Raw genomic sequence first — 25,087 nt, 5'->3', positions numbered from 1 at the left:
GGAATCTTCTGTAGTAATTGATCAGTCCCGTGAAAGATCTCACTTCTGTGATATTTTGTGGTCGTGGTGCCTGTACCACTGCCTCGATTTTGTCCTGTGTTTTGTGCAATCCATTGCAGTCAATTTCATGTCCACAGAAGACAATCTTGTCTTTGAAGAACTCACACTTCTGTAAGGTTGCCTGTAGACCATACTCTTTCAGTGTTTTCAGGACCTCTTCCAGGTTAGCCAGGTGCTCTTTGTCGGTGCGTCCTGTTATGATCATGTCATCCAGGATACACTGGGTTCCTGGGATTCCTTGCAAAATCTGGGCAATAGCCAAATGGCTGGGGCTGATGCAATGCCAAAAACCAGGCGGTTATACCTGTATAGACCTTTGTGTGTGTTTATTGTCAGGTACTGTTTGGAGCTCTCTTCAACCGGTAGCTGCAGGTAAGCCTGTTTCAGATCGATTTTACAGAATTGTTTCCCACCATCTAGTGCAGCGAAGATGTCATCCAGACGTGGTAGGGGGTATTGGTCCACATGCAACATTAAATTCACAGTTACCTTGAAGTCCCCACACATTCTAACAGACCCGTCTTTCTTCACAATAGGAACTGTGGGTGTGGCCCATTCACTTCTGTCCACTTTCGTCAGGATCCCAGTATCCTGCAAGCGATCGATTTCCGCTTCCACCTTTGGTCTCAGGGAGTATGGAACAGATCAGGCTTTGCAGAATTTCGGGGTTGCGTCATCTCTTAGTACAAGTTTTGCTGTGAAGCCTTTTACTGTTCCCATCTGATCACTGAAAACTGTGTTGTATTTCTTCCACAAGTGTTCCAGTGTTTGGTCTGTGCCTTTCTCTTTGGACTGGAACGTGTGGAGCATTTTCAAGTCACACCAGTTCAGCTTTATTTTTGAAAGCCATTCCCTGCCAAATAATAATGGGGGGCCAGTTCCAGGCACAACATACAGCTGTAACTGCTGTGTTTGCCCCCCATAACGCACTCTGACCTGCAACGCCCCCATTGGGCTCAATCTCTCTCCTGAGTAGGTCTTCAGCAACACATTTGTGTTCTTCAGCTTGATAGCCTTAAAGTGCTCATTGTAGACGGTAGTGGAAATTATAGACACTGCAGATCCTGTCCAGTTCCATTTTGAGGGGTTTGCCTTCGATATCTGGTGTCACCCATATTATGCTACTGCTGGGAGAAGTCACTGTGTTTCACTCCATTGTACCAATTCACCGTACATCTGAATCACTGCCACTGTTCTCTGCTATTGCATTCACAGACCCTTTAATTTTCTAAGTTTTCCTTTTGTGAGTGAATTTTGCTTTGCATGCTCTTTGAATGTGCCCCCTTCTACTGCATTTGTGACAAATTTCGTCTTTGAAACGGCAGTCCTCTGCTCTGTGACCATCTCTGTCACACCTGTTGCATTTTTCGGCCACACGGGGGCGCTGCCGGCTGCGTGAAAACTTGTGCAGGGAAATTTGTGACAGGTCAGTACTTCTTTTACTTTGCAACTCAAATGCATCTTTAGTCGCGAATTCCATAGCCACAGCAATTTCAACCGCCTTTGCAAACGTGAGCTCTGATTCTGTGAGCAAACGTTTTTGAATGTGTTCACGTTTCAGTCCACAAACAAATCTATCCCTTAATGTGTCATTTAGGTTCTCTCCAAACTGGCAATGTTCAGACAGTTTCATCAACTCTGCTACATATGTACTAACACCCTCCCCCTCATTCTCATCTCTCTTGTGGAAACGAAAACGTTCCGCGATGAGAAGTGGTTTAGGTGATAGGTGATTTTGCAATATCTCCACAATCTCTGTGAATGTTTTATTTGAGGGCTTCAGAGGGGCAGTCAGATGTCTTAGGAAACTGTACGTTTTTGGGCCAATTAAACTCAACAACGCTGGTACTCTTTTGTTATCAGCAATGTCGTTTGCAATGAAGTACTGTTCCAGTCGTTCAATGTAACTTGCCCAGTTTTCTTGCGTGTCATCACAACACATCTATTTTCCCGATGCTAGCCATTCTCTTTACCTCCGGCTCCACGGGTCTTTGATCTGCCGCCTCGTTCTCGTCAGCTCTCCCCTCGTCTTCACTGCTTGCTAGCTGTTGTGCTACAGGGTCAAAATCTTCCTCTCTTCCTACGTGCTCCATCTGTACACTGCAGGTAATCATCCTCGTCGCCATTGTAGTGTCTTAACACTTAGTACTTATTTATATAATAAGAAAGACTCTGAATACAAGCAATTGAACTGGAGCTTCACATTTACTCAAACGAGTTAGTACCAGAATAACATAGAACAACACTGCGCATGACCAAGGGTGCTCCATCCTTAAAGGGGACATCAGTAATGAATTAATTAATTAACAGAACATAACAGATTCCTCACAACAACGACAAAACATTTGGGCACGGGCAGGTGACTGTACATTCTCTGAGGAAGTGAGCGCATAGATGGGAAGGAGAACTGGAGATAAACTTTGTTAGCTTGCTATTATTATTACTATTTCAATATTTTGACTCAAACTACCCTGACAGATAACGTTAAGCTAACTAACTAATGTGAGGAACTACCCAGTCTACTGTTGCTAGCAGTGCTGCTTCATTAGCAACCTAGCCAATTTTATGAGCAGAGTTTTGACAGTACAGTTATTGATTAGCTATCTGGACACTGAATTCAACTGCTGGAGCTCTGTTCACCACCCGACAAAGTATCACTAACGAACCAATTAATGTCTAATCAAGTACTGTCCAAATATGCTAAAAATTACTTATAAAGATAGCTAACTAACTTTTTTTTTTAAATTTATTTTTATTATTATTATTTTTTTTTTGCTAGCTAGCTAACATGAAGTTAGCTACCTTTGGTAACGTCAGCTCAATTAGCCATCTCTTGAAAAAACAAAGCTGGAATTGAAGATGCAGCTAAGCAAACACAGAGAGTGAATAGATTGTGTGTGTTTACAATTTAGCATCTAAACTCAGCACCCTGTATTTCAAAGAGAATTATTAAAAATCCAAATACTGTTTCCCATGCTTGTTCAATGAACCATAAACAATTAATGAACATGCTGTGGGACGGTGTGGGAGGGTCGATAAGACACTAACAGCTTAGTGGTAGGCATGGTAGGCAATTAAGGTCACTGTTATGAAAACTTAGGACACTAAAGAGGCCTTTCTACTGACTCTGAAAAACAGCAAAAGAAAGATGCCCAGGATCCCTGCTCATCTGTGTGAAAGTGCCTTAGGCATGTTGCAAGGAGGCATGAGGAATGCAGATGTGGCCAGGGCAGTACATTTCAATGTTCGTACTGTGAGACGCCTAAGACAACTCTACAGGGAGACAGGATGACAAGCTAATCGTCCTCGCAGTAGCAGACCACGTGTAACAACACCTGCACAGGATCGGTACATCCAAACATCACACCTGTGGGACAGGTACAGGATGGCAACAACAACTGCCCGAGTTACACCAGGAATGCACAATCCCGATCGATTTGGAGGTGGAGGGTCCGTCATGGTCTGGGGCAGTGTGTCCCAGCATCATCGGACTGAGCTTGTTGTCATTGCAGGCAATCTCAATGCTGTGCATTACAGGGAAGACATCCTCCTCCCTCATGTGGCACCCTTCCTGCAGGCTCATCCTGACATGACCCTCCAGCATGACAATGCCACCAGCCATACTGCTCATTCTGTGCATGATTTCCTGCAAGACAGGAATGTCAGTGCTCTGCCATGGCCAGCGAAGAGCCCAGATCTCAATCCCATTGAGCACATCTGGGACCTGTTGGATCAGAGGGTGAGGGCTAGGGCCATTCCCCCCAGAAATGTCCGGGAACTTGCAGGTGCCTTGGTGGAAGAGTGGGGTAACATCTCACAGCAAGAATGGGCAAATCTGGCGCAGTCCATGAGGAGGAGATGCACTGCAGTACTTAATGCAGTTCGTGGCCACACCAGATACTGACTGTTACTTTGATCCCCCCCCCTTGTTCAGGGTCACATTATTCCATTTCTGTTAGTCACATGTCTGTGGAACTTTTTCAGTTTATGGCTCAGTTTTCGAATCTTGTTATATTCATACAAATATTTACACATGTTAAGTTTGCTGAAAATAAACGCAGTTGACATTGAGAGGATGTTTCTTTTTTTACTGAGTTTAGCTACATAGATGGGTTGGCTGACAATGTCACAAAAACGATGTACGCGCTTCCATGGGGCGTAAATCAACCTGTTGTGGTTCTGGATGGCTAGATTTCTAGCAAGAATGACACTGCCGTGCGGGGAATCATAATTGGATTATTTCAGCATGTCATCATGTTATTGATACCGTGTCTTGTTTTGAGGTGTTTTGTCTGATTTCATGTCAATGCAAATATGGCTAAAATTCGCTAGCTAGCTAACCAACAACTGTAACGATCTATTTGAAACAACAAGTGGTCGTTGTGCAAATGTATTTGTTTTCAATTAACATTGGAGACGAAATATAGCTTACATGTTAACAATATGTTTTGCCCCATGGTTGAACACATGTCGATTTTGTTGCTAAAGCCACAGAGAGAGAGAACACAGGTATTGTGGTTAGTAAAGGGTAAGACAGTTGAATGTTAATCAGGTTTAAGATTGAGGGAACAGACATTTTCCCAGATTTGACCTTTAGTTCAATTTGTGGGGCTGCAGTTAGCCTAGTGCTTAGAACGTTGGGCCAGTAACCAAAGTGTGTGTGTGTTCAGAATACTCCATACTGCTACGGCACTATGATACTATGCCGTCTCTGTAATAATATAGGAGATCCAGGAAAGCAAAACTTCAGACAGCAAGGAAGAGAGGGGAGCAGACAGAACAGAGTGAGAACACAGAGAGAGGGGAGGCCCACACAAGACAAACATGGCAGATTCCTCTCAAGCCAGAGGAAGTATTCCTGGCTAAACATTACCTCTCAAAAAAAGAAAGATGCCACTTCTGACATGTCCTGTGTGTATAAATTGTTAGACCCTGAAATGTTCCCATCACTGAAGGCAATCATACAGGCTGTGCTGACCATCCCAATTAGCAGCTGTGAGAAACCTTTCAGTGAATTAATACATCTATATACCTGGTTTAAGAGCCCAATGACCCAAGATAGAATGCATCACGACAATTGACAAAGATATACATACCAACTAGAGGTCGACCGATTATGATTTTTCAACACCGATACCGATACCGATTATTGTATTAAGTATTGTATTTTTTATGAGATACGTTTAATGCTAGCTAGCACCTTACCTTGGCTCCTTGCTGCACTCGCATAACAGGTAGTCAGCCTGCCATGCAGTCTCCTTGTGGAGTGCAATGTAATCGGCCATGATCGGTGTCCAAAAATGCAGATTACCGATTGTTATGAAAACTTGAAATCGGCCCTAATTAATCGGCCATTCCGATGAATCGGTCGACCTCTAATACTAACACGCATGGGAAAGTGTGAAGTCATAGACAAGTTTGCACCTACAGCATCATTTTGTTTAATTTCTAGTCTTTATGGAAGGACTAACGTCCCAGTGCTGTGCAATAAAACCCACAAACACTGTGAATATTTAGTTGGAGAAAGGAATGTATGTACATGTGTGTAAAATAATGAAGTGTTGTAACAGTGTTCTTCCTAGGTTCCTGCCTTTCTAGAGAGTTTTTCCAAGCCACCGTGCTTCTACAACTGTATTGCTTGCTGTTTGGGGTTTTAGGCTGTGTTTCAATATAAGCACTTTATGACATCTGCTGATGTAAAAATGGCTTTATAAATACATTTTATTTGACTTAACAAGATAGAGGATAGAGAGAGTTTAGTTGATGTTGAGAACGGAATGTATATGTTTTAAAAAATATATTTTTGTAGTTTTTTATGGAACGTTTTCTTGACATCCTTGAGAACATGACTTAAAACCATAAGAAATAGAACCATAAGGAAACGTACTGAAATTCTCACAGAAGACCGTGTTTCTTAACGTTCTCTGAACTATTTGAGAACATTCCCAATGTTAAACCATTTCGAGAATTTCCTAGTACATTTAACCATGTTTGAACTTTTAGAAAAAGTTCTGTTAAAGCGATGAAATACAATGAAAATAACATTCCTTAAATGTGTTGCGAATGCTCCAAAACCAAGCAACCATCCTGCATCATTCCCAGAAAAGTTGTGGGAAGGTTGCATGCAAAGTATCCATGGTACAAGCACGCTCTCACCTAACTCTAAGAAACATATTGTTCTCAGAACGTTGTGCGCTAGCTGGGTATTATCCATGACATTCTCAGCTATGTTAAAATGGGATAAAAAAAACTTGCAGCAACACAAAGCAAAACCCAGAATGATAGACATAATTGATTAAATGAGGATTGACAGCAATCATACTGTACCTTTACATTAATCAAAGATGTGTGTCTTAAATTCCCATCCACCTCTATGTAAGCATACTGTAGTCAGTCAATGTCGGTGCCATTTCCATGTCTCATATCCAATATGATATTAATATACATATGAAGTGGGTCCCGTAAGTATTCAATGGAAGGACCTTTGTCTGGATTGCCCTCAAGTTGTCATAAAAGATGTAGGTCCTCAGCTGGTCACGGGCTCCCCTCTGACCAATAAATAATAATAGGAAGGGCTGCTAAATCATTAAGATGACAGCAGTGCTCCGCCCAGAATGCTCTCCTTCCACACAACAGAGATAATAGATCAATGAGGAAGACATCATAGCACAGCACAGGTGTTCTTCGCTGGAGATGAGGCCTCAGTCTGGCTGCTAGCTCATTGAGGGAGCACCAACTCTGCTGTGGAAAGATGCCTGAATTTTAGAGGACTTCTTAACCATACACCCGGGTGAGAAAAAATAGCAATTTAGATTTTCAAAATGGTAATGTAAAACATTTGTTTTATAAAAATGAATGAGTTGATAACCATAACTGTTATTTAAGTCAGTACAGTACGAGAGGATGGAAGGGTAGCTCCATTGTCCTCTTTTACCTCGGACCCGAGTGTTAATATCACGGGGGAGAGGGAGGGCTTTCTGCCAGTCTGATCCTATTCAGGAAATTACCCAAATACTGTATGTGCCAAGGTCATCCCGTGGCTCACTTCATTGAAAGATTAGCCTGGATGGGGGTGAGAGTGGTGGCAGGAGGGCGGGGAGGGTGTAGTTTAAGCAAAACCCTCAAGAACATTATGATTTATTTAAGTGAGGAAAGAGAAATATTAATAATGTATCGGCTATAAGGAACATGAATCTCTTTTGTACTAATTGTCAGGAAGGCTTGCATCCAGTGTCTGAGGGTAGAGGGGCTGCAGGACCCACAGATCACAGTGGTACGGCTCAAAGCCGACTGTCCTACAGCCATGGCCATCGACTTGCAAATGAGCTCAAAAAGCCTAATTAATGGACGGCTAATGAAAGAAGCAGCATTTTGGTGCTGCTGACTCCCACCCGATGAAGAAATAATCTGGTACCCCCCTTTCTCTCTTTCTCTCAGCCGAGATGGCCCGTGCCATTGAAGTTGATTGCGGAACGCATCAATATGTGAACAAAGTTTGGAGGAGAGCGAAGGGGAAAAAATTTGCATTCATTTGAAGAACAGGCCTGTTATTTATTCTGTAGCTTTTGGCACATTTCGGGTTTTCCGCTCCCAGGAGAAGAGATGGAGCACAATATTTAAGATGTGTGACGGGCGATAATGGCAACTTCTTCAATTCCCTATCTCACTCTCCCTGTCTCTGTTGTTTGTACTGTATATAGATATGTTGAGGAGGGTAGGGCAGCAGTGAACTGGGAACTCTCTTTCTCTTTCTTTCTCTCTGTCTCCATCTCTCTGGTTAGAGGGTGGAGCGTACGTGGCAGAGTGCAGTACAGATCAGAAACGCTGCCCTAGATGCTGTGCCCTGCAGTTGCGTCTCCTCTCTTTGAAGCCTCTGTGCTCCTCTAAACCCAACCCTGAGGTGCTGCCACCGTCTGCAGCCTTAGCCACGCCACTGTTTGAAGACAAGGGGCCCTGAACCCTGCCACAGCCACAGGCAGACACTAAATGTAGTCATACACACACAAACATACTGTACTTACATGCACATATCTCTTAGTTTTTAGTTATACATCACCATTTATCTGGTTCCCCCCTCTCATGCCTCAGAAACAGTGATTTGGTTATGCTTTACTTGTACCTTTTTCAAATGAACCAGGCAGTGTGATCTGAGCCCTGGTTTCTCCTTAGCCTCTCTCCTGCTGTTCTTCTCTCCTGTATTTGTCCTGCCCCCGGATTACTGTGGTTGTCCTGCCCTCTCTTGCTTCTAAGTTCATCTGAAGACACCTCCTTCAGGGAGCAGGGCTGAGATGGATGACTGGGTACAGCTGAGACCCCCAGATGGCCTGATTTATGGAGGCCTATTTCCTCCCAGGCAGAGTGGAGGCCCCTGGGGGCCCGTCTGGGGATCGCTGGGGGACGCCCACCGTCTCAGGCCTGATGGCCTCCAGCTCCCGCTCTGCCGTGATGCCAAGTACCAAACGGCCACTCCAGAACGCTCACCATCCGTCATGTGGGCAGCCAGGGATCTCCCTTAAAGTGAGGAAGAACAGAGAGCAGGAAAAATGAGAGCCGCTCCCTACCTTCCCTTCCCTGGATCTATACCACAGACATTGATCTCCACTGCAACAATTCATTATATCAGCTCAGCTATAGTCTATTGTCAGGGGGAAGTTATGAGATACCTCCCTGCTTTTGTTCAAGAGCACCATACAATCACTATAAATATATCACCATCACATGTGAGACCCCATCATAGTACTGAGAAGGTACTTGTGAAGGTGGTAAATTACCTTTTAATGACGTCAGACAAAGGCTCTGCATCTGTCCTCGTGCTCCTAGACCTTAGTGCCGCTTTCAACACCATCGATCACCACATTCTTTTGGTGAGATTTGAAACCCTAATTGGTCTACATGGAGTTCTTGCCTGGTTTAGACCTTATCTGTTGGAAAGATATCATCTCGTCTTTGTGGATGGTTTGTCCCCTGACAAATCAATGGTAAGTTTTGGTGTTCCTCAAGATTCCGTTCTAGGATCACTATTGTTGTCATATTCTACTGCTTGGTGATGTCATTCGGAAACACAATGTCAACTTTCCCTGCTATGCAGACAACACAGCTGTATTTCACTGAAACATGGTGAAGCCCCAACATTGCCTACCCTGGAAGCATGTGTTTCAGAGATAAGAAAGTGGATGGTAGCAAATGTTTTACTTTTTAAACTCAAGACAAAACAGAGATGCTAGTTCTAGGTCCTAAGAAACAAAGGGATCTGCTGTCGGATCTGACAATGAATCTCAATGGTTGTACAGTTGTTGTAAAAATTACTTTGGACCCTGTTCTCTCTTTTGACGAACATTTAAAACATATTTAAAGAGTAGCTTTGTTCTATCTTCGTAACATTACAAAAATCTGAAACTTTTTGTCTAAAAAGGATGTTGAAAAGCTAATCCATGTTTTTGTCACTTCTAGATTAGACTACTGCAATGATCTACTCTCTGGCTACCCAAATAAGGCACTAAATAAACTTCAGCTAGTGCTAAATACAGCTGATAGAATCTTGGACTAGAACCCTCGAAAAGTATCACATTACTCCAGTGCTAGCCTCTCTACCATGGCTTCCTAGGTCTGATTTCAACGTTTTACTGTTAACCTACAAAGCATTATATGGACTTGCTCCTACCAATCTCTCCGATTTGGTCCTGCTGTACATGCCTACACACATGCTGCGGTCACAAAATGCAGGCCTCCTTATTTTTACTAGAATGTCAAAGCAAACAGCTGTAGGCAGGGCTTTCTTGTAAAGGGCAACATTTTTATGAAATGGTCTGCCGATCCATGTGAGAGACGTAGCCTCGGTCTCATCCTTTAAATCTTAACTGAAGACTAATCTCTTCAGTAGGTACCGTGATTGAGTGTAGTTTGGCCCAGGGGTGCGAAGGTGTTCGGCAAGGCACTGGTGTGAAGAATCACCCTTACTGTCTCTCCCTGGCCGGCTCCCCTCTCTCCACTGTGATTCTCTGCCTCTGACCCTATTACGGGGGCTGAGTCACTGGCTTGCTCATGCTCTCCCATGCCGTCCCTAAGAGGGGTGCATCACGTCATGTCAGGCTTTTTCTGCTACACTCGACTTGAGTGGGTTGAGTCACTGACATAATCTTCCTGTCCGGTTTTGCGCCCCCCAGGGCTCATGTGGTGGGGGAAATCTTTGTGGGCTATACTTGGCCTTGTCTCAAGGTAGGAAGTTAGTGGTCTGTTGATATCCCTTTGGTGGTGTGGGGGCTGTGCTTTGGGAGAGTGGGTGGGGTTATATGCTGCCTGGTTGGCCTTTCTCAGTCCCAGTATCTATACTGCAATAGTCTATGTGTTGGGGGGATAGGGTCAGTCTGTCATCTCTGGTATAATTCTCCTGTCTTATCTGGTGTCCTGTGTGATCTTAGTTATGCTCTCTCTCTCTCTCTCTCTCTCTCTCTCTCTCTCTCTCTCTCTCTCTCTCTCTCTCTCTCTCTCTCTCTCTCACTACCACACCTGCTTTCTCAACCACTGAATGCTCGGCTATGAAAAGGCAACTGACATTTACTCCTGAGGTGCTGACCTGTTGCACCCTCTATAACCACTGTAATTATTATTTGACCCTGCTAGCCATCTATGCACGTTTGAACATCTTGAAGAACAGTCTGGCCTTAATGGCCATATACTCTAATAAGAGAACTGGCCACCCCTCTGAGCCTGGTTCCTCTCTAGGTTTCTTCCTAGGTTCCTGCCTTTCTCTGGAGTTTTTCCTAGCCACCATGCTTCTACATCTGCATTGCTTTCGTTTTGGGATTTTAGGCTGGGTTTATGTGTAAGCACGTTGTGACAACTGCTGATGTAAAAAGTGCTTTATAAATAAACGTGATTGATTGGTGATCACATGTACATGAACCTACAGCTGTAGAAAACTTTGGGATGTTGGATTTTCAGGTGAAAATACAGCGGTAATCTAATTAAGTGATAATAACCCGATAAACTGGTGTTTGGAGGATATATTGACACGGGTGTTCGTTTTCAACAGCGGGGATTTGTATAAACCTTGCAGTCTTTCTCTCCGACTTTTCCAACATCGTTTCAATATTCAAATTCTATCTCCAGCTGTCCCATAGTAATGAATGTGTAGGGGTCGGGAGTCGAGACAAACCGTACCAATATATCCTCCAAACACCGGCTTCGAGGACATTATCCCTTTTATACATGGGTTACCAGCATATTCAAATAATGAGTAACATATTTTCATAAAAAAAACTTTATTTGGATTAATTTATTCGTACTATTTCATCCTTCCACAAGATATAGTCCCGACACAAATCTAGGGTTGCTACCCAAGCTGGCTGGTCATTCGTTCTATTGGTTCGGGTTGCCAGAGACGTGACCCAGTCGTTCAGTCTCTCTGTTCTGTATCTATGGACCCAGTCGTTGGTTCTAAATGGTTGCTTGCTAGCTAGCAGACAACGGATAACTTACAGTCACGTCAAACATAAAAAAAGAATAACAACAGTAGCTGCATTTGCAGAAAGTTTTATACAAATCTCCGCTGTTGAAAACTAGATGTTAGTCTAAAAGAAATGTGAGATAATGCCTAGATGTTTTTATAGTGGAGATCAAGTAAATAGGCATTTTAACGTCATAGAGTTAGCTGGTGGTAACTTGTGGAATGGACACTGGCTGGAATGAGCTTTTAACCAATCGGCATTCAGGATTAGACCCACTCGTTGTATGTAAGCAGAATAAAGACTATTGTAATATTGTCTGGCACTGTAATATTGTTTTGCATCTAAATGTAAATGGTATAGTCCTGTGGTGGTATTTAAATGGTACACAGACTGTATTCTAATATTGCATGATAGGTTTTGTGTTCTGTTGAATTTGAGCCAGGATATAGGATGTCTTAGTCTTATAACACCGTGCTGTGGGGGAGGGTGTTTACAAATCAAGGTTTGTAGGAAACAGTGCTGCCATTAGCCAACTGCTTCTGTGGCCTCAGGCATACTAGAAAAATAAAAGTATTAATATACAATATCTAATATCATACATGTATATGATCATAGAAATGTTGTTGTCTACCATCATTCTACCAGACTATGTAGAGTAGGCAAACAACAAATGAATAACACTCATGCTTACACACATACACACATACACACACTGAACATATAAAAAAATAACTAGCTATTTCATCTCGTAAACACTATTTTGTGCACCAAGGAAATGTGCATATTATTTTATTTTATTACCTCTAACTGACTTCTGTCGCTACGTTATTTTTTTGTTTTTTTTAACATTTTATTTCACCTTTACTTAAGCAGGTAGGCCAGTTGAGAACAAGTTCTCATTTACAACTGCAACCTGGCCAAGATAAAGCAAAGCAGTGCTACACACGTATTGAGGAGACCAAAGTGCAGCGTTGTGTGAATACATACTTTTAATGTTAGACGAATGAACACGAAGAACACTAAACAAACAAACAAAATAATAAGATGAACGTGACCGCTATCAATACTGTGTGCAAACATGCAACATCACATAGACAATAACCCACGAACCACAATACAAAACAGGCTACCTAAATATGGTTCCCGATCAGAGACAACGACGAACACCTGCCACTGATTGAGAACCATATCAGGCCAAAACACATAGAAACAGACTAACTAGACATGCAACATAGAATAGAATGCCCACTCATATCACACCCTGACCAAACAAAACATAGAAACAAACAACGCAAATAATGGTCAGAGTGTGACAGTATCCCCCCCCCCCCCCCCCCCTAAGGTGCGGACTCTGGCCGCAAAACCTAAAGCTATAGGGGAGGGTCTGGGTGGGCATCTGGCCACGGTGGCGGCTCTGGCGCGGGACGTGGACCCCACTCCAACATAGTCATTTCCCTCTTCAAGGGCCTCTTTAGAGTGGCGACCCTCGCCTCGCCGACCTTGGGTCTAAGACCCTAATTAACAGCCCCACTGGACTGAGGAGCGCCTCTGGACTGAGGGGCAGCTCCGGACTGAGGGGCAGCTCCTGACTGAGGGGCAGCTCCGAACTGAGGGGCAGCTCCGGACTGAGGGGCAGCTCAGGACTAAGGGGCAGCTCCGGACTGAGGGGCAGCTCCGGACTGAGGAGCAGCTCCGGACTGGCTGACGGCTCTGGCGGGTCCTGGCTGGCTGACGGCTCTGGCGGCTCCTGGCTGACTGGCGGCTCTGGCGGCTCCTGGCTCCTGGCTGACTGGCGACTCTGGCGGCTCCTGGCTGACTGGCGGCTCTTGGCTGACTGCCGGCTCCTGGCTGACTGGTGGCTCTGGCGGCTCCTGGCTGACTGGCAGCTCTGGCGGCTCCAGGCCAAAACACATAGAAACAGACTAACTAGACATGCAACATATAATGCCCACTCATATCACACCCTGACCAAACAAAACATAGAAACAAACAATGCAAATAATGGTCAGAGTGTGACAACAGAGTTACACATGGGATAAACAAACAACAGTCAATAACACAATAGAAAGGTCTATACACAGTGTGTGCAAATGTATTAAGATTAGGGAGGTAAGGCAATAAATAGGCCATAGTGGCGAAATAATTACAATTTAGCAATTAAACACTGGAGTGATAGATGATGTGCAAGTAGAGTGTGCAAGATGAATGTGCAAGTAGAGATACTGGGGTGCAAAGGAGCAAAAAATAAATAACAATATGGGGATGAGGTAGTTGGGTGGGCTATTTACAGATGAGCTGTGTACAGGTACAATGATTGGTAACCTGCTCTGGCAGCTGATGCTTAAAGTTAGTGAGGGAGATATATGACTTCAGCTTCAGTGATTTCTGAAATTCGTTCCAGTCAGTGGCAGCAGAGAACTGGAAGGAAAGGCGGCCAAAGGAGGAGTTGGCTTTGGGAATGACCAGTGAAATATACCTGCTGGAGCATGTGCTACGGGTGGGTGCTGCTATGTTGCCTAGTGAGCTGAGATAAGGTATTTTCTTTACCTAGCAAATACTTATAGATGACCTGGAGCCAGTGGGTTTGGCGACGAACATGAAGCGAGGGCCAGCCAACGAAAGCATAGAGGTCGCAGTGGTGGGTAGTATATGGGGCTTTGGTGACAAAACGGATGGCACTGTGAAAGACTACATCCAATTTGCTGAATAGCGTGTTGGAGGCTATTTTGTAAATGATATCGCAGAAGTCAAGGATTGGTAGGATAGTCCATTTTACGAGGGTATGTTTGGCAGCACGAGTGAAGGATGCTTTCTTGGCGAAATAGGAAGCCGATTCTAGATTTAATTTTGGAGAGAGTCTGGAAGGAGAGTTTACAGTCTAACCATACACCTAGGTATGTGTAGTTGTTCACATATTCTAATTCAGAACTGTCCAGAGTAGTGATGCTAGACGGGCGGGGGGGTGCGGGCAGTGATCGGTTGAGAGCATGCATTTAGATTTACTTGCATTTAAGAGCAGTTGGAGACCACGAATGGAGTGTTGTATGGCATTGAAGCTCGTTGTTATGTTCCATTGACTCTCAGCGGACCGCTTGAGAGCGCAGATGAAAATGACAATATGAGAATGACAATATGAGAGGGAACAGTGGTGATGTTCGCCGTGTAAACGCTGTGTTTGAAAGTGTTATTTCAATTAAAAAGCAGATAAACTGCTGATTAATTCAGCACACTTCCCAATTACTGATCAAACGAGCCTCCTGGGGGAAGCAGAGTCCCAAAGATGGCAGATGCCGAGCACACACTCAGGCATATTTCATACGGCAATGAAATATTAAGCTGGTCTGTGGCGTTGTGGTACCACTGGGTGTCTGTGTTGTTGTGGCACTATGTAAATGTGTCTGTTACTCCAGCGAGACTGATATCTGGGACGCGTTTGGGGACACTTTGGGGAGCATGATGCAATATGATGCCAAACCTAGACAACTGATAGAAAATTAGAGACTGGATTTATCCTCTATATCACAGCACCCATGAGTGCTACTTGTAGAGTCAAAGTAGGGGACATTTTTTGTTTGTTTTTGTGTGGTAAAAATACTTTTTTTTGTCTATTTTTGGAAAACTATGGCTAAATTAGGGGTTCCCAAACTTTTTCACTTGGGCCCCCCCTTCCAGCATTGGGGAACATCCAACGTGCACACACACTACATCTATTTCTATGGGCACAAGCACTGTTCATGACACAAACTGTTCACACCCCTTTTGTTAAATTTCAAATAAATCAAATACATTTTGTTTAATTTCATTTGTTGTTGGAGAGAATTTTGCAGGTTTAAAGCTTATTTCCTGTAATTTTACACACCACGTAAACAACGTGTAAGATCACTCATGTCACGTAATGCTAGCTAATGAGCCAGCCAGCTAATGTTAGCTAGTTAAACAACAATGAACATAGTGCCAAATCATGTCGTTACTACCCTGCATGAATCTGCTGGGAGCTAACCAACCAGGTTCAATGTTAGTTAGATAACATTAGGTTCTAACTAGCAAAGCAAAAGTTTCTGGGATACGAATAATAACTAAATACATGTAACATTAGCTAGGGAGCCAGCCAGCTAACAATAGCTAGCTAGTTAGCTAACAGCACACTTTAGCTTGAAATTAAACCACTTTCTTTCAGAATTAGAAACATGTAATATCTGAAAATGTAGCTAGTTAACACTAGACTATCTTACGTACATCATCATGCATGATGGACGCGTCTCCCTGTCACGGATGCCATGCCACGGTTGCCCTTAGTTTGAAGATGTTATCCGGAGACAGTTGTTTTTTCCATCTCTTTAGCTATCATACTCTAATTCAACTAATTTCAAAACTTGATCCTCCAGAAAGTGGAGATCAACACTTATGCAGCTCCACTACACAATAAATGTTTTTTAAATCTGCGTTTGACAGGATTACCAACACAGACTGACTATCTCAAATAGACAGAAGCCTTCTATATGGCAGACCAATCCGAACTCCTCTCTCGGTATGTCCAGCCCATTCATTATCTCAGCCAATCATGGCTAGTGGGAAGGTTGCTGACATTTTCTGTGACTTAACCAACAAGGCTCGTAATTTAACAATTGTATTTGTATTTAGAGATGGCATACAATTTTGTTATAAAGGCACATGAAAGTTCACGTTGCAGAGGGCATTTCTGCCAAAAAACGCATTTTGATAAAAAAATCTAATAAATTCAAATGACTCTCCTATGCCTAGTTTCCTGAAACGGGTCACATTTTGTCATTGGGTGCAATAAAAATAATGTTGTTTTGAAGCTAATTTTCTTTGCGATTCTATACGTTTTGCATTTGTAATGTGTATTTATGTGATATTTGAGTGACAAAAAATTACAACAATATCTATGGAGTAAAATACCTAACCTAAAAATGTTAGCTGACATGGGCTAGTTGATCTGGACATTTCTGACAAGTTATAAATAGCTCTCTAATGCATGCAATGACTAAGATGGCAAGAGGAACAGATGATGCACTACCCAATTTTGAAATTGTACCTTGGGCATTCTACTATTACAACTTTCAAGAGTAAGTTTAAAGCCAGACTGAGTTCCTTGACAAATAAACCAAAAAAACATTTAAAAAATGTTCTTTCACGATTACATTCAAACAGTTCAAACAGTCTTATTCCAATTCAATTCCAATTCCATAATTTTAAGATTTTCTAAACTCAAATTTAATTCAACACAAATTCTCCACTTCATGAGTGAATTCAATAATTAAATTAGAATATCAAATTAAATTACAATTGACCACAACCCTGAGAAGGAGTAATGAAGGCCTGAGCTTTGCTCTTAAACTAATCCTGGAAATGATCTCCTAGGATATCAGAACAACACCACATTGTCCCAGCCTTCCCTTCTCTCTCTCGCCTGAGAGATGTGTCAATAAAGTGGGAGAGAAACAAAGTGATTTAACTGCTCTCTGGACAGGACTTTGGTTGGTCCAGTAAGATGCTCCTCTCTCTGTGTGCCGCCTCTCAAACAAGGCTGCAGCACTTTGTAACCACCACTTTGTGTCCCAAAAGGCTTCGGCCCAATAGCACTCAAATTCAACGTGACCATAACACATAAATCATATTTTAAGCACTGGGAAGAGCAGGTGGAGGCATAAAAAGTGTCGACACTGCTTTCTCAATGATGTAAATAATTTATCAAACCCTCACACAGAGCGCTGTTTATTCTGTCCCACTCAGTGTGTAATCCTCAGACGCCGTTTTAGAAAGCCTGTCAGACAGACACACACACATACACACACACATACACACACACACAAACAAGCAAACATAGCCGGTGTATTAGAGGCGGCCCTGTCTGTCACCATAATGAATCCCAGTGTGATCTTTCTAACGGCTGTGGTCATCACTCTCTGAGCAACACGCACGCACACACATACATACACACACACATCCTGCTTACTGTCTGCTCATTCATCATGCGACCCCTCGTGGAGTTGCCTGTGGGAGTCTGGGGACGAGTGTGAGATGGAGGGATTGGAGAGAGGAGGGCTGGATGGGGGCGAGTCTGAAAGAGAGGAGGTGTGGAGATGGGGGACATGTTGGAGCCGTGAGCAGACAGACTCTTCGTAGAGCGTGTCTGTGGAATACAGGGTGTCTATACAGTAGAGGAAAGCTAACCATGTCTCAGCAGCCCTGTGCTGAAGGACTGGTTTATACTCTTTACAGATCAACTCCTCCTTCCTGTCTCTATACATCTACACTGCCCTACAGACTTCCTTGGGCTTCCATATTTGTTTATTGCACCAACCAAAACATCTAACTAACAACCAACTACATGTTTCATTTACATCTTATCCATGGTACCTGAGCACCTTCTCTGCAGCCACCAGCCAGCCGGTAGCTAGATGTTTAGTTCCCCAGGAGCGTTAAGTGCATATCTAAATAGTTGATGAGCTATAAGTTGTTGGGGAAAATGTCGCCGGCGGCGCCACATTGAACAGTGCCTATGAGAAGCCCTGTGGGATCGCTTTAAAGAGGATCCCCTGGATCCATCCCGCTGCCAGAGAACCTGGCATAGGAGACAATACTGGGCCCACATTTCTCCTAGCAGGCTGTTCACACACAGGCAGAAATACAGACACACATGCACACATCTCCACCCTGAAGACGATGATCACTGGAAGTGCCCTCCTTTCATTTCATTCAACCAAAATATCTACACTGACAATTCATTGGAACACTAGATACAAGTAAGGAGCATTTAGGAGTTTTAACCATGAGTTCTAACCATGTAATTAATGTGCTTCAGATAATTCATTAGTTTCTACTGTATTTTTCAGAGAGCTTCGTCACTTGCCAAATGTCACTGCCTTCTAACTGGGCTCAGTGGCCATGCTAATGTGAAGAGTTACAGTACATGACTGTCTGGCCGTGACACTCAGAGTGACAGTACAGTTCCCAGCTTCTGTGCTGTGGCTGGTGTTGGTTGTGATTCCAGTCTGCTACAGAGAGAGAGAGAGAGAGAGAGAGAGAGAGAGAGAGAGAGAGAGAGAGAGAGAGAGAGAGAGAGAGAGAGAGAGAGAGAGCTGGTGGTTCATGTCTGCTCCTGTGGAGTTGGAGCAGCTGACTTGTCCAGAATGTATCTCTGTTGAAGGCGTTTTGTTGTTGTTCACTCCCCGTACCCCAGGGACCATTAAGCTGAAAATAATTGGCTCCGAATTTCCCCCCTTTGATCGATCCTTTGTAGTCAGTGAACTCTCTGAGACTAGAGCCCAAGCGATACGTTTTGTTTGGGTATGAAACCGATTCCAATTTTTCCGGGACAAAACTTATCGATATCGATATACTGTATCTGCCGATATACTGTTTTACAACAGGGAAGTTAAAAAGTGTCATTTTCCACACTGAATTCTCATAAATGTTCATCCAAAAGAGCAATTGTCCAATAACTATGCTTCAAATGTTGATTTCATACATTGTGACAATAATGACACATCAAGAAAATGGCCGCAAGATAAGCATGAGATTCCCTTTTTTCACCCTGTTTATGGAATATCGGTTATCTGTGGAAAGATCTGATTCCAGTATATAGCTCTGTCTGAGACACACATACACAAAACACACACCCACGAGTGTACATGGGTGTACTGTATATAGACTAAGTCAACAGCGCTCTGTCTTACAACAAATCAAATCAAACTGAATTTGTCACATGCGCCGAATACAACTAGTGTAGACCTTACAGTGAAATGCTTACTTACAAGCCCTTAACCAACAGTGCAGCTCTCTGTCTTACAACAGCTCCCCGTTTTACAACAGCTCTCCGTCTTACAACAGCTCCCGTCTTACAACAGCTCTCCATCTTACAACAGCTCCCGTCTTACAACAGCTCCCGTCTTACAACAGCTCTCTGTCTTAAAACAGCTCCCCATTTTACAACAGCTCTCCGTTTTACAACAGATCTCCGTTTTACAACAGCTCTCCGTCTTACAACAGCTCCCCGTTTTACAACAGCTCTCTGTCTTACAACAGCTCTCCCTGTTTTACAACAGCTCCCCGTTTTACAACAGCTCTCCGTTTTACAACAGCTCCCGTCTTACAACAGCTCTCCGTTTTACAACAGCTCTCCGTTTTACAACAGCTCTCCGTTTTACAACAGCTCCCCATTTTACAACAGCTCTCCCTGTTTTACAACAGCAGTCATTGGTTGTCAGTGGAGGTTAAATGTGGAGGTTAAATGTGAAGGTTAAATTAAGTGAATATCTTTATCTCCAAAGGTTTGTTTCTCTTTTTGGAGTTAGGACACTAACCCCAACACTCCTCTATCTAATTTATTTCAGATAACAGTCACTGAACCAGTGTCTCTCTCCTATGGCCATAACTGTAACTTACTGCAGCTGACCAGACCGCTGCTTCTGATGATCCACCAGCAGAGGGAGCCCATGCTTTTCCACAGACAGTGTGTAGAGCAATAAAGTTCTTCATAAAATGCCTAGGCTTGCATGGTGAACATTCTGCTTAAATTGCCTCCCTCAATCTTCATATAGTCAGCTCTGGATTTAATTAAATCTATATGCAACTGACTTCATCATTCCAGAGGCTGCTGGAGGAATTCATATCCCCATGACTCCCGTCATCAATACTGGGTGATGAAGTCAGTCCACACCATCTCAATGAACAATTGATGGCTACTGAGGAGAACAGAACAGGGGGGTGTTATCGCTCCAATAGTCTGAATCTGGCCAGTTGTTCATCACCATGAATTTGTAATGTAATGTATGTGTTATTCCGTGTCAATCCAGAACATGCCAAGGTAATTAGGGGTCTTAATTTCCTTCCTATAAAATGAAATGAATAATCTCACATCCGCCCCTCCATTTTAAATAGGTCACAGATAATTTCATTTGTTTATCATATTTTCACCCATTAAGAGTAATCAGATAAATACTGCCTTAGGGCCCATGACAGAGTCGTTCAGCCACTGATGAACCATCACATTAATTTAAGTTAATGGGAGAAGGGGAGTGGGGGGGCGATGGAACGTAGCGAGGACACAGACCACCACTGCATCGGTTGAGTGAAGATGAAGGGGGTGGGTCAGATTAGTTCCTCTCATGTCCATACAGACTAGGGCACAACCAGGGGGATGTCAAAATATACAGAGGGGAAACAAGTGATATTAAACAATGCATTTTTATACAATATGCACTTTCTTGACTTTACAACTAGCTATAACCTTCCACCCACAGTCCATTAAATAAATCAGTAATTAATGTCACTCATTATTATCAAACCAATTAAGGAGTATCAAACCAACTCAGGAAACACTCAGAGTAGATAACTGGTAAACCACTGCTATACAACCTTCCATCCCCAGGCCCAGAGCCAGGTATTGTTCTGACTTCTTAGGCTTGACGTGGATCACAGGAAGCAGCACACACACACAACAATCAATAGCCAAGCCTCAGAGGAAGAACATGGGGGGTAGAGACCTCATAACCAGTCTACTCTACAGGCAGCACACCTCTCTCTCTCTCTCTCTCTCTCTCTCTTTCTCTCTCTCTCCTACTCCTTTCTTCCCCTGACTGTGAGAGGCACTAAAGAAGAGCCCATGGTGACAGTAGAATGAACTGAGGTACATCTCTGACACAGCCTTTACGGATCTGTTACTGCTCTGAGAGAGATACATACTGTAGCTACTGTAGTCTCCTCTAGTCTGGAAATGCTCCTGGTGTGTTTGTCATTTCCCCCCAGGCTGTGTGTATGTGTGTGTGGCTACAGGCATGATGTCTGTGGGGTTGCAGAGAGGGTTGAGGGGTGCCTGTGACATTGGGCCAAGTGGGACAGTGTGGCTACAGCAGTCATATCATAACCCCCCCCCCCCATGCCTCCTGTTGACCTCTCCCCTATACTGTATAATCACCCCTGTCACATTGACACAGCCACCCCAAACAAGGACATCCCTGTGATGAGGCCTGTGTTGATGCTACTAATCAATCTGTTTTGTGATTAAAACTCCTCTTGATCCAAACCTCTGTAAATCTTCCTATATAATCAGGATGGAAGTCTACCATCAAGTCTATCAGAGCAGTATGTTTTTACTGTTATTGGAGCAGGTTTATCTTAATGATTCTAATCATTTTGAACCCCTAATTGTGGTTCAAAATATTAGACTGGAAATGGTGCTGTGTGTCTGTGCGAGACATTTTTAATGGGGAGACACCCGATAATTGCTGTGGCCTCTGACCTGTGCGCTGCGGTTGCAGCTCATTATTATAATCAGGGAGTGTCAGTCAGGACGTGCACGGTTTACGGGCCAGGGTGAGAGGACACCATCGCATTCCACTCTGGAAAAGTCATACCCAGCAAACCCAGCAAACCACATTTAGTTCTTTAAAGGTTTCCCAGAATACAGCTATTCATTAGAATGAATGAATGGTTTGGGAATGTTACTCATTTTTCACTATAGATATGCTTCCAAAATCACATAATGTTTTTATGCCATACCCATAATCTGCATATAGTCTCATGACTATTTTTTCCCCAATCTTCGACCCTGCTGTCTCTGTCCCTACTTTTGTCTCTGCTGACACCACTGCTCTTGCTTCTGGTCCATCTCCCTACACAGCCTCTCCAATCTCACTCTTGAATCCTAATTAACAGGTGTGCTGTTATCCTCAGACCTTCTACATGGCTGACCAACACTTTGCCAAACATCCATCTGGTGACAATAATACAACACTGCTCAAAGCTCCTTGACATAGGGAGGAAATAGGACAAATTAATGGCTGTTCAAACCGGCATCTATTTGGAACTGAAGTCTATTGAAGTCAATTCAGCAGGAGTCCTTCTTTCTCTTCAGTGGAAGCCATGGGAGATCTCTATTTTATCTGCTGTGGTGTAGCTAAGTAGTAAGTAACCACCTCTATTCAGAACACTTGGTTTGGACCCAGAGTGCCAGCGGAAGTCATCAGAAACCATAATCCCCTTCTTTGATCAACCTTCCGGCGCTTCCCCTGCTTGCCTGCCTGGGAGAGAGAGAAGAGAGACCCTCGGTGAGAGATGACTGTGTGTTAACGTCATTACAGAGCCGGAACAGAGCCGGAACGGGCTGATCTCAAGTCAGCAGTTGGCAATGAGAGGTAGACTAGATGGGCTGGGACACTGTGGAGCTGATCTGGGATCAGCATTCAGCTCCTTACCCAGATAGATCTGTCAGAGCCTTGTAAAGGCTTTCATGGCACGCCTGAGGTATAGGTGAATGTCATGTGAGAGGTTTGTCCTTTTTGAGCCCTGTCCCTTCCCATAGGGGGACACTGTTCTTGTTAAACAACAGAGAGAGGCCAGTGAGGGGAAAGCGTGGTTTTAACACTGTGTGGTAACCCAGGAGCTTTTTTTTAAAGGTTCCCGTTAGATACAGTTCATTATTTATTAGAAGGTTTAAGAATAAAACACAAACCACAAAAAACCCAGCCTTATACAGTCCAGTTTATTTAAAAAACTACTACATAGACCACAGTTAGATCACAAATCTAGAGCAGAAACCATCTCAACTTTCTTTCTAGGATGGAGATAGGGAGATTTGTGTTCTAGGTGTACCACACACACACACACACACACACACACACACACACACACACACACACACACACACACACACACACACACACACACACACACACACACACGCACACACGGCACACACGGCACACACGGCACACACGCACACACACAAACACACACACAAATTAATGCAAAGCCCTTCTTATTTGAGGCAGCATGTTGTTCTACAGTAAGGTGAATTGGATTTCCTGTTGGGCCGTCTTGTCTTGAGGCTCTCTGTTGGCCTCTATGGAAAGTCAACTAAATAAGAGTTTAATTCTGTTAACAAAGTGCTCTGCCTCAGTGCACTGCGCCGGCCCGGCTGGCCATGCTCAATGGGGCCTGATTTATGTCCTGGCAGGCTATGGAGGTTCGGTGTGTTCTGTGTGCATTGAAGACATATCACTGCTGGGAGCTAAATAAAAAATCAATGAGAGGGAGGTTAGCTGGTTAGGGAGTGCGTCCGCTCGGCTGGAGTTTAACAATGTTTTAACTCTCCACTGACTGAGGCTGGGGGAGCTCAGATCGATTTACCTTTCCCCCCATCGCACCCTGTTCTCTTTTAATAAATCAGTTTGGTGTGTGTGTGTGTGCGTGTGTGTGCGTGTGTGTGTGTGTGTGTGTGTGCGTGTGTGTGTGTGTGTGTGTGTGTGTGTGTGTGTGTGTGCGTGTGTTGGGATATACTGTATTAGGAAGTTGGTTTAAATAATCAGTCAGCAGTATTGTGATCACTTTCTGCCTCACATGTGGATACTGGTATTCTTTTTATAGCCGAAATCAACCAGTGACATACCTCACTGACCTACCTCATTAAGCAGCCATACCAGGGATCTCTTTGGAGACATATCCACTGTTATGTATCCTTTGAGAGTATGGTTGGTAAGCATGGTAGGCTGTTCCTAGACAAACAAATACACAACACAAATACACATAACAAACAAATACACATCACAAATACACATAAACCCACCATACCTTCTCCGCTGTGCAATCCGGTTTCCGAGCTGGTCACGGGTGCACCTCAGCCACGCTCAAGGTAATAAACGATATCATAACCGCCATCGATAAAAGACAGTACTGTGCAGCCGTCTTCATCGACCTGACCAAGGCTTTCGACTCTGTCAATCACCGTATTCTTATCGGCAGACTCAATATCCTTGGTTTCTCAAAAGACTCATATTAAACATCTCCAATCCAAAATCCAATCTAGAATCGGCTTCCTATTTCACAAACAGCCTCCTTCACTCACGCCATCAAACATACCCTAGTAAAACTGACTATCCTTCCGATCTTCTTCAATCACCGTATTCTTATCGGCAGACTCAATATCCTTGGTTTCTCAAAAGACTCATATTAAACATCTCCAATCCAAAATCCAATCTAGAATCGGCTTCCTATTTCACAAACAGCCTCCTTCACTCACGCCATCAAACATACCCTAGTAAAACTGACTATCCTTCCGATCTTCGACTTCGGCGATGTCATCTACAAAATAGCTTCCCATACTCTACTCAGCAAACTGGATGCAGTCTATCACAGTGCCATCTGTTTTGTTACCAAAGCCCCTTATACCACCCACCACTGCGACCTGTATGCTCTAGTCGGCTGGCCCTCGCTACATATTCATCGCCAAACCCACTGGCTCCAGGTCATCTATAAGTCTATGCTAGGTAAAGCTCTGCCTTATCTCAGCTCACTGGTCACGATAACAACACCCACCCGTAGCACGCGCTCCAGCAGGTATATCTCACTGGTCATCCCCAAAGCCAACACCTCCTTTGGCCGCCTTTCCTTCCAGTTCTCTGCTGCCAGTTGCAAAAATCGCTGAAGCTGGAGACTTATATTTCTCTCACTAACTTTAAACATCAGCTATCTGAGCAGCTAAACGATCGCTGCAGCTGTACATAGTCCATCTGTAAATAGCCTACCCAATCTACCTACCTCATCCCATATTGTTTTTA

Source organism: Oncorhynchus clarkii, chromosome 6 (assembly GCF_045791955.1).
Source record: "Oncorhynchus clarkii lewisi isolate Uvic-CL-2024 chromosome 6, UVic_Ocla_1.0, whole genome shotgun sequence".
In the NCBI taxonomy this organism is placed as follows: Eukaryota; Metazoa; Chordata; class Actinopteri; order Salmoniformes; family Salmonidae; genus Oncorhynchus; species Oncorhynchus clarkii.
The sequence above is the reverse complement of the archived record's forward strand: the minus strand, read 5'-3'. Positions refer to the sequence as shown.